Here is an 11,991-nt window from a genome sequence, read left to right on the forward strand (position 1 = left end):
GCGGTGGGACTGAGCGTGGCGCTTTCCCGAGCGGACGGTGAGGTCAGCCGGAGGCAGCACACGGGTCTCCCGCATACTACGGCTGTGCTATCAAGCCCCGCCCCTCCAGTCCGGCCGGTCCCAGTCCCTACCTTGTCGCGCACCTTTCCCCAGCTGTGCGCGACAGGTTTTCAGGGAGGCTGGGGAATTTGACCTCGACCTCTGCGACTGGGGCGTGGCCACGCCCCCGCTGGCGGTTCAGCCAATAAGGGCGAACCAGCCGCGGGACATCATGGCCACGCCCCCGCAAACCCACAGCCACGCCCCCTCCCGTCGTAAACCTTCCCTCTCCCCCCAAACCGCAGATCGCGGTGTAGCGCTGTGCACGCGCCGCCCCCCCCCACCGGGCGCGCGTGTCACAGTGAAGACTGGGGACTCAGCCTACCTGGAGGACGCGCGGCGCCGCCTGCGCACAGGGGCCCGCGGGCAAGCTGGCCGGTTATTTCCAATGTTGTCAAGATAAATGAAACTGTGATTGTCATTTTACTTCCACGTGAAACGTCGCGGTCTCCATTCGCAGGTGGGATTCAATCGAAGGGTTTGCACGTCAAGCCTTTAATAACATGCGTTTAAACCCGACACCAGCACAAATAACAGGGGGGTCTATAAACACCCCGGGGTCCCTGTATCAGTGCAAACATGGGGCAATTCTGGGGCAAAATAACTGCATCAAAGAAAACTGTCACATTGAAATCAATCAATAAGTTTTCTTTGATACATTTTTCGGCCACAATTACTCCACTTTTGACTTGATACATAAACCCCCTAATCTTCTCTATTAGAGGTCCCACGGGAGATTTTCCAGAGGAGGCCTCCATTGGGGTAGCAAGACCCTGTCCCAATATTCCCCAATATTCCTCATCATTCACCATTATTCCTCAACATTCCCCAATATTTACCAATATTCCCCAATATTCCCCAGCTTCTTCAGAAATCATTCACACAAATGTGGATTTTTTTCATGACGTACAGTGGACAAGTTTCAAAGGCAGCCATCTTAAATAAAAGCCACAGTGTTTCCTTGGAGAGGTTTCAGTGCATATAGAAGTAAATGCAGCTGTGAATCCCACGGACCCATTCAGAGACAAGTGTTAATTCAACATGGGAATTCACATATTTGATATAAAATGCAGCATCTTCACTAATGAGCAAAAACTGTGTGTGTGTGTTTGTGTATGCATGTTTAACACAAAAAGGAATAGTGTGTAAGTGTCTGTAAAATAGAATTTCCATTCTGCCCTTAATATTTATAACAGAGGAGGTGGCAGTGAGGAGAGCAGCCAGTTATCGTACTGTATATAACGCTTGTACGGGGAGTGTTGTGTGCACAGAAATGTCTTCTCCGGGACAGTATCCATTAGAAGGGTGTGACTTCGCCAGAGATTTTAGGGCAGGCAAAACAAACACTTCTACTTTAATTACTCAGCAATGACATTTGTGTGCAGTTGTTTCTGATTACAACAGACAGACTCACCCAGCCTGCACCTCTTTCTTATTGCTCAATTTGCATCAATAATACAATTTGCATTTCCTTTAAGCTTGGATAAAAATGTCCCTCTGGCTCAGCAATTAAACACACTCAGAGAGTATTCTGCAGAGTAGCATGACCAGATTTCCAAAAGTAAAAACCGGGACACACAAAAAAATGACCCCCCCAATTAAGTCCTCTTTGACCAGCACAGATCCAGGTAAAAGTCTTGACATGTCATAAACCCGATATATTGTATTTTTTAACCCAAACTGTAACTTCATTAATCCCTGTAGCACCAGATTGATTAAAATACATCATATCTGCTGATATTATGCCAGCGGGTATGGGGTAACTGAGAGTTGGCGGGGGAGCTTCTTCACGGGCTCCCAAGTTTATGGTTAAATGGTTTGGTAACAGGAGCCAAACAGAGGAGTTCCTTGTGACGACGCGTCGCCATGACAATGTAACGCTGCAATGTCACATCAACACAACGTAGCAGGAGGAGATGCCGGAGATTATTGGCAGGAAGAGATGCCGGAGATTAGGAGCAGGAGGAGATGCCGGAGATTATTGGCAGGAAGAGATGCCGGAGATTAGGAGCAGGAGGAGATGCCGGAGATTAGGAGCAGGAGGAGATGCCAGAGATTAGGAGCAGGAAGTGATGCCGGAAGTTAGGAGCAGGAGGAGATGCTGGAGATTAGGAGCAGGAGGAGATGCTGGAGACTAGGAGCAGGAGGAGATGCCGGAGATTAGGAGCAGGAAGAGATGCCGGAGATTAGGAGCAGGAGGAGATGCCAGAGATTAGGAGCAGGAGGAGATGCCAGAGATTAGGAGCAGGAGGAGATGCCGGAGATTAGGACCAGGAGGAGATGCCAGAGATTAGGAGCAGGAAGAGATGCCGGAGATTAGGAGCAGGAGGAGATGCCAGAGATTAGGAGCAGGAGGAGATGCCAGAGATTAGAAGCAGGAAGAGATGCCGGAGATTAGGAGCAGGAAGAGATGCCGGAGATTAGGAGCAGGAGGAGATGCCAGAGATTAGGAGCAGGAGGAGATGCCGGAGATTAGGAGCAGGAAGTGATGCCGGAGGTTAGGAGCAGGAGGAGATGCCGGAGATTAGGAGCAGGAGGAGATGCCAGAGATTAGGAGCAGAAAGAGATGCCGGAGATTAGGAGCAGGAAGAGATGCCGGAGATTAGGAGCAGGAGGAGATGCCGGAGATTAGGAGCAGGAGGAGATGCCAGAGATTAGGAGCAGGAGGAGATGCCGGAGATTAGGAGCAGGAGGAGATGCCGGAGATTAGGAGCAGAAGGAGATGCCGGAGATTAGGAGCAGGAAGTGATGCCGGAGGTTAGGAGCAGGAGGAGATGCCGGAGATTAGGAGCAGGAGGAGATGCCGGAGATTAGGAGCAGGAGGAGATGCCGGAGATTAGGAGCAGGAGGAGATGCCGGAGATTAGGAGCAGGAGGAGATGCCAGAGATTAGGAGCAGGAGGAGATGTCGGAGATTAGGAGCAGGAGGAGATGCCGGAGATTAGGAGCAGGAGGAGATGCTGGAGATTAGGAGCAGGAAGTGATGCCAGAGATTAGGAGCAGGAAGAGATGCCGGAGATTAGGAGCAGGAGGAGATGCCAGAGATTAGGAGCAGGAGGAGATGCCGGAGGTTAGAAGCAGGAAGTGATGCCGGAGATTAGGAGCAGGAGGAGATGCTGGAGATTAGGAGCAGGAGGAGATGCCAGAGATTAGGAGCAGGAGGAGATGCCGGAGGTTAGGAGCAGGAAGTGATGCCGGAGATTAGGAGCAGGAGGAGATGCCAGAGATTAGGAGCAGGAAGAGATGCCGAAGTTAGGAGCAGAAAGTGATGCCCGAGATTAGGAGCAGGAGGAGATGCTGGAGATTAGGAGCAGGAGGAGATGCCAGAGATTAGGAGCAGGAGGAGATGCCGGAGGTTAGGAGCAGGAAGTGATGCCAGAGATTAGGAGCAGGAGGAGATGCCGGAGATTAGGAGCAGGAGGAGATGCCGGAGATTAGGATCAGGAAGTGATGCCAGAGATTAGGAGCAGGAGGAGATGCCGGAGATTAGGAGCAGGAGGAGATGCCGGAGATTAGGAGCAGGAAGTGATGCCAGAGATTAGGAGCAGGAGGAGATGCCGGAGATTAGGAGCAGGAGGAGATGCCGGAGATTAGGAGCAGGAAGTGATGCCAGAGATTAGGAGCAGGAGGAGATGCCGGAGATTAGGAGCAGGAGGAGATGCCGGAGATTAGGAGCAAGAAACATTTCCCTAATCTCAGTGGTTAAAGTTCTCTAAAAGGTAGCAGTACCGTGTCAGATTTCAAGGAATGCTAAACCTATTTTAGAAATTAATTTAAGAAAGATTTAGACCATATTTTTGCTTTAAAGACAAAATGGGAAAGTCTTTTAAAAATATATATTTTTCATTGAAAAGGCCGCACAGCAGTAAATGTATAACTAAATATTAGTGGTGAAGGCTCGGTAACCACCCAACACCCCTGAAGAGAGGGTTACGCAACTCCAAATTATTAGTATAATGTATCTTATAATAATAATGAGTATTACAGACTAGCAGTAGCAATGCACAACTTCTGGGTGCCCTGACACAGCGTATTACCGGGGGAGGTAGCTGAGGTTATCAATAAGGTTTTAATGCTTGACAAGACTTATATTTCTCTGTCCTCTCTCCCGCTCCAATTACTATCGGCTTCCTAGGAAGCTATTAACCTTAGGTAGCACCCTAAGGCTGCGCTTATAGTGCTGGCGACGGTGACGTCACGCTGCGGTCGCTGGAGAAATCAAATTGACTTAACTTCCAGTGACCGCGACCAAGCCGTCGCGCTGCTGCGTCACACTTACATTTGTTTTGAAGCGGCGTCGCTGTCGCCGGCACTATAAGCGCAGCCTTACAGGTAGAGCGAGCTATCTCTGTACCTTTGACAAGACACCCACAGCTTTCTCCTAAACAAAGTCATCAATTCACATTTTTGTGTCACAAGTACATGCACACAGCTTCATGTTTTGTTAAAGGATGTGTACTTAAGCATATTCATACATATGTAGCACTGTTCTCTCTACAGTGGTGCAGAGTCTTAGAGGTTCCATTCCTCTAGATGGTGCAGGCCTTGGTCTTACAGGCCTTGGTGGCTGAGCCTGATGTTCCTTCAGTCCAAAGACTGAAGGTGAGCACGCTCATCCCGCCATGGGAGAGACTCATAGCTCTATCTTCCTCTCTTCACCGGGGCAGGAAGCAGACTAACTAACTTTGCTACACCCACTTGGAAGACTCAAGAAGGGGCAGGCTCATGGACTGTACCTATCCCTGATATGCTTACACAGGCCATGAGTCACCACCTTAGTTCCATCACTCACAAGAGGGGCATAAGGGGGGTTCAAGAGCCCGTAGATTTAACCTGTTACTGCCTGAAGCTAACAGGACTTACGTAACAGAGATAACAGGGGGAAAGAAAGGTAATATGGGACATACCCTGTTACACAAGTGATATGTCTGAAGGCTCTGTGTGCAAATCCCCAATGTGGTTTTGTTATGAATGATTTAGTAACTTTCTGGATTTGCTTTTTCCAAATGAACCAGTAGACAAATACAACATCCAGAGCCATTGGGTCATGCAACTTATGGGGGTCTTTCAATGCCATGAATGTATATTTTTGCAATACTTGATTAGTGGTAGTACCCACACATATGCCCAAAAGGGGTTATAATACAATTGTTGCAAGTATTTTCTTCATTGGGAATAAAGATTTGTCTTAAAAAAAAAGGTCCATGTGGACTGTACTGGAAAGATAAGTACGATGTTTAAAGAGAGAATGAATCAGCATTGCTTCCCAATCAGGAGAGCCCTTTACCTGTCGGCTGATGTGAATGATCACCTGTTGCATGGCATTTTCAATCAAGAGGTCACAGTTTGGCAACCCTACGTTGTAAGCCAATGGCACAAGCACATGGGCCGTGCAGAGGGGGATATAGAGTTAAACTTTTAATAATTGAAAGTGTAAATGTTCTTTAAACTAAGAGCATTATCCCCAATGGACTTAATAATGACTTTAAGTTGGCTTGTTTTCTCAGATAACGATTTGAGCATGGAGTGGAAGTAGCTGGGACATGTATCATGGATGGGATGTCTGTATATAATGTGTGACTCAATTCAAGAGTGTACACGGCATCACCAATGACAGTCCGAGTACGAGGTCATGCTGCATTCCAGGGGGTTCTGGGGACATCTATTCGATCCTGCGTTTGATTTTTGTTAAGCTACTGGTACTCTTACTGTCAGCATACTTTAGGGACTTCTAGGCCATCTTTGCGAGGTAACTCTCCCCCTGACTACCCCTAGATTCCCTCCTTACTGAGTCTCACATATCTGAGAGCTCGCCCTGTATGGCATCTGCTCTGGTAACACTAAAAGCCTGTAATAAAAATAAATATGGTCTGACAGCCAGTCCAACACTACTAACCCCTATATTCTATAACCCTGAATTCTCCCCAGGCTGGCTTCCACAGAGACTCAATAAATTTAAGACGTTAAAGTTGATGGTAGCTGACGACTTTGTAGATAACGGTATAATTCTACCACTCCAAGCGCTGGAGAAGAAACACAAAATCATAAATATACCAGTGTTTGGTTACCTCCAAATTAAGCATTACCTGCAATCAGTCTCTAAAGATTCGGCATTCAAAGATTTAACAAATTTTGAAAGACTGTGTAGGAAAGGATATTACTGTAAAGGACTGATTTCGGAGATATATCTGGGTCTGGCGCGATTAACGGGTTGTTCCCAACATAGCTATATGATCAAATGGGCAGAAGATTTGAATACAGAGATCGATAGAGAAGACTGGGAGGACATTTGGGAGGTAGCTGCAAAAACGTCAATCTGTACCACTATCAAAGAGAATATTTATAAAATTCTATTTCATTGGTACCTAACTCCGAGTAGGCTGGCTAAGATCTTCCCCGGGTTCCCGGATTTGTGCTGGAGGGGATGCGGGCAAAAAGGAGATATGGTTCATATTTGGTGGAGTTGCCCAAAAATTCAGGTATTCTGGGTCATGATACAAAGATTGATCAGAGAGTACTTGGGGGTGGAGGTTGAGGTGGAACCGCTGACCATGGTGCTGGCCAAACCAATAGATGAATTAGGAACGGCAGAAAGTAAGATGATCACTCATGTACTGACAGCTGCCCGCTGTGCTATTGCGGCTGCCTGGAAAAAGGTGAATGCGCCTTCTAGGCAGACTGTCTTACGGAGACTAAGGGAAATAAAGATGATGGAGCTCCTCACAGCACAGTTGAACCAGAAAACTGACAAATTTCACAAAATTTGGGAAATATGGCCAGGAAACTAAGGAAATATATATAAATATATATCATTTATATAAATAAATACAGAAATACCAGACAAATGGGCTCGTCCTACCCCCCCCCCCCTTCCACCCCTCCCACCCTTCTTTTTCTTCTTTTCTACGTTCTTCTCTATCCTTTGTTAAGCTCATGAGAGACGCGTGTTATATCAATTATTTTATTTCAGATGACAAACTGTTAATGCTCTTTGTTGTATGGACAATATATTTGTTATGTCTCTCTAAAACAATAAAAAATAAATTGAAATAAAAGCCTGTCCTGTATCTCAGCAGCGCCTCCAAATGTAGCACTGTTCCCCCCCCCCCCCCCCCCCCCACGCCTTCCCCCTCTCTGGGAGATTAGCTTAGATTCTAAGCTTAGGTTTTGGGACCCTCCTCAGCGCTGTATGTGGCTGCATATTAAACGCTACTGCTATATAGATCTTTATATGGCTATGTACGGTCTGTGATTAAACCATAGCTTGTTTATTGTTATGTCTCAGATTATGAATCGATTATTATTATTATTTTTATTACACTTATTTTTCCCTCTTTTGTTTTTTCCTCCTCTCTCAGATGGTCATGTGTTGGTATAAATGATGTTGTATCATCGCTTTGTTATTTTGTATTCTCCCTGTTTATTGATATTGTGGTTAGCGACACCTTTACTTTAATATTGTCTCTTCTAGTATCAATATTTATATGAACACTGGTCCTCCATACCCTTTAACCCTGATGAAGATTCTGTAGGGAACCAAAACATTGGCCATGTTAGAACTTTATTAAAATATTAATGTTTTCTAACTTTTTTTGTTTCTGTGTGCGTTATTATTTTCGCCCCAACAATCAGTGGGTGAAAAGTGTATATTTCTAACGTTTACAATATGCTACGTGCACAGTCCATTTTAGTTGGGCTATACGTGGTGAGGAGTGCTGGCCGATTGGATATATCAATGCATTATAAGGGATCCTCTCCCATAAATAGGAAGAGGTGTTCAGTAGCGGTCTCTCATAGTACACAGGTGAGGAAGGGGATGCTGGAAGGTAGACATATAAAGGTGTTACCATCCCTGTTCTGCTGATGAACTCTCAGGTGTCTTGTTAACGTCTGCATAGGAAGTGAGGTTACAGCTTCTGGTAAGGAGAATGTAACAAGGTGGGATCCTGCCGCATCGTTGGAATCACTGCGCTGTTTTTCCTCCTTCATGCGGAATGTTCTCATTGTATAAGAAGAAAATAACCTACGGTGCAAATAGAAAAAAAATGACACAGTGCAATCTGTGATCAAATGCAATGATCTGTTTTCCACGCGGACCCCTGGAGTAAGCCTTATTCTTGTTAACTCAGTATAGTGCTGTAGGTGTTCCTTGGTGGAGCTATTTGCATCTTCTCTGTACCTTGGTAATGTGATGGTGTCTTAACCCCTTTGCTCCTGGAGAAGGGGCAATGTGTATTAGGCTGCTCCCGCATCACTTTAAAAAAAAAGGGGGGAGAGGGGAGACAGACGAGGTAATGGGGTGTGGTCCCTCCAGCCCTCACATGAATCAAGCGGCAGCCCCCAAATCTTTTCCTTACACTCAAGTCCGGAGAATCCCCAGTTTAAAGCAGAATTCAAAGTGTAACACCCTTTCCCTACCCCTAGGGGAAATAGCCTATAGTTAGTGTTACTGGTGCTAACTGTTAGGCTTACAGCAGGCCCGGGCCTCCGCTCATTGGGAGCCTGGGGTGCGTCTGGTGCAGCGCCTCCACCCGTGAGGATCCCAGCGTAGGCGGGATAACTCCTCACGGAAACCTGTATACATATATTGTATACCCCCAAATGATCACAATAACAACAGTGTGTGCAACAACTCGTCACTGGGGTCCCACAGTAGGCACAATAATAACAATAACACAAACACAGTAATAACAATAATAACAATAACACAAACACAGTAATAACAATAACAACAAAATAGATGCTTCTCCCCAACGGTACTGAGGGTGCCCTGGGCACCTAGAACCCGGTGTCCAGCAGAGCAACCCCTTCCCAGATGTATGTGTGAGGGCAGCGCTACCCTCCCCCTCCTTGTGGTGGTGCACTTCTACCTTCCTGGTTATAGGCCTGTAACCAGGGGATGCTTCCAGAAGAGAGATAACGGTCGGATCCCACACCGTGGGGTCTCCGACAATAACCCCACACGCCTCACGTCCAGCAACAACGCGATGATACCTCCCACCGGCAGAACTCCTTTCCCAGCTCGGGTCCTTCTCCGCTGGAGCGTCTTACTACAGGGGAATCCCTATGCTGTGGCCGGGCCATACAAACTCCACTGAGGTGCAGGGGCTGCCTGGGGCCCAGGGGGAATAGCTCTGGCCTAGTCCAGGAAGCTTGTCTAGCTCCCCGGACACTACCTCTCCCTCTCAAGGCTCCATCAGGACTGACACGCCGTCTCCAGTACTGCGGAGGAAATCCTGAACCGCGAGGACATCCTCTTCCGGCGGCGGCAACCACAAGATGGCAGCCACGCCACACATAGTGCCATTATAAGTGGCTGCGCCAACCACAAGATGGCTAACGCAACTCACCTGAATCCTCCCGAGCGACGGGACTAACAGCACTGTGGAGGTATAAGGGGGAGAACCCTGCTATAAAAGTATAAGGGCACCAAACCACAAAATGGTGCTAAGCATCAGCCCACCTTTACTCCCATTACTTACCATTGCTTATGTAGCCCTGGTAAGAAATTGGGCTATATGTCTTTCCTCCTGCTGGTATAAGCCCTGGTAAGGGCAGGCTGCCAGTAGTTATCATGGGTTTCCCCCACTTCAAGCACTGCTCTGAGTGGTGGAGGTAGGCCACCTGACTCTGTGTCTAAGGCAAGAGACACAGGGGTGGGGCCTGCCAAAGTCATAAAGGGCAGTGCACAGCCTATTTAGAGAGTTCAGTCCTGTTCAGTTAGTGTTAGAGTGTCTGACTGTACTGTCAGCACAGTGTGTGAGTAGTTAGAGCTAGGTTCCTGAGGAGGAGGGCCTAGTGAGACAGCGGATAGGTGGATCAATTCCTCTCATCCTGTTTAGGGGGTGAGGGAAGAGCTAGCCCCACCCTGGGTGCCCTTGACCTGGGGTGGTAGCAGGGAACCAAGAGACCATCCTGAAGGAGAGCAGTTTGGAGGAGAGAGACCAACTGTACCTGCCTGTGTTCCTGCTGCTATTCTGCTGTGCTGTGTGACTAAAGAGCTGCTGCTTTTAAGTAAAGACTGTGTGAGACTGAAATCTCTCATCCGAGTGGGGGACTCTCTGGAAGGATTTCACCCTACGTTCTTAGGGCTTATCAGAGATGGAGGCGCTGCACCATTAAATGAGACGAAAGCATTCACCCCAGTAACCTGGTCCTGTCATCCCCCATACCATCGCGGGAGTCTCAGGCCCTCCTGTTGCCAGCAGGTATGCACCACCCATATACACGTAGCCAGACCTTAGTACAGAGGGGGGGGCCCAATCTGCGATTGGCCCCGGGAAGAGGGGCTACACTTAATTAAAAAAATGGATGCATTAGCTTGACTTTTAATTGCGTTATTATAGATAACTCCTACTGAGTGATATAGGGCTTTGTCTGGAGAAAAGGGGGAAGTAATGTTGAACATAATGCTATGGTAGTTAAATCGGGGGGCTCAATTCCAGACTTCATGGCCCCCAACAGGTCAGGTTTTCAGAATATCCCAGCTTCAGCACAGGTGACTCAATCAGAGGCTCAGTTAAAGACTGAGCCTCTGATTGAGCCACCTGTGCTGAAGCAGGGACTGATTGAACCACCTGTGCTGATGCAGGGATATCCTGAAAAACTGACCTGTTGGGGAGCGGGTCTTGAGGACTCTGAGTTAAATTATACATTGGTGTTAAACCTGTCCTTTCCCTGTAACGGTCATACGGTATTGCAGTGCCTGGATGGGATAACGGCACGTTTCGGTATAAGCTAACCAAGGTAACATTAATCGTGTTCAGTGGGTGTGGAATGATATGGTGACACCTAGTCTGCGTGTCGTTATCACTAATGTACGTTATAGTTTAACGCCATGCCCTTTACCGGAGAAAATACGCCTTAACATCATGTTATTGTCCTGGGTGGATACAGCGTTACTATTAAAACAGATTCATGACACGTTAAGCGGCTTCAGGCCTAAAACGGTTTATTCATTATACTGCGATAGTGCCATTCGACAGCACTATCGCATGGAAACTCACAGTCAAGTCAATGGTATTTTACGGGGGATAACGCCCCGATCGGCACTATTACAGTTTCATGAATAAGAGAGTCGTGTTACAAACGCTGTTTGAGCCATGCCAATGTTTTCCCAGCTGGATACCGAGTAACGCGCTGGGCAGAGGCAGCGTTAATATGGCAACATTCATAAAACACCGGGTCTGTCCCACAGATTGTTGGGCTAAACCATGAGTGGCGAACTCCAGTCTTCAAGGGCCACCAACAGGTCAGGTTTTCAGGATATCCCTGATTCAGCACAGGTGGCTCAATCTGCCCCCTGCTTCAGCACAGGTGGCTCAATCAGTGGCACAGTCTTCAACTGAGCCCGTGATTGAACCCCCCGTGCTGAAGCAGGGATATCCTGAAAACCTGACCTGTTGGTGGCCCTTGAAGATTGGAGTTGGCCGCCCCGGTGCTAAACAGCCGGAAGGCAAAGCTGCCAACACATTAACCCACGTAATGCATCTGATTTGTGCAATAATTTGTGGGATGAGTTTGTAATGTCAGGAAGTACTTCATTCCATCGTAGTAATATGCAAATACCTGGCTCTGCGGGTCACATTCCAGAGCTGGGATTTCATTATCCTGTAACCCGTCCCACACCAGTGTTTAACCTTTCTGATGCAAAGGCATGTGCGGTCCGATTCACAGGTCTCATTAACCTACTGACCTGTAACTGAGAACTGACCTGTCAGCACATGTCATGAGAGGGCTTACTAATAAATAGCAAGAGAACGGGTGCAAAACGGGGGTAAGAGCTACAGACAGAGGGGTAAAGGGTTTCCCCGTACCAAAGAGCTTACCATCTAATTGTATGATTGGAGACAGAGGCACGATAAGGGCCACATTAGCTAAACGCTGCTAAGCC

Source organism: Ascaphus truei, chromosome 12 (genome assembly GCF_040206685.1).
Source record: "Ascaphus truei isolate aAscTru1 chromosome 12, aAscTru1.hap1, whole genome shotgun sequence".
NCBI classification, from domain to species: domain Eukaryota; kingdom Metazoa; phylum Chordata; class Amphibia; order Anura; family Ascaphidae; genus Ascaphus; species Ascaphus truei.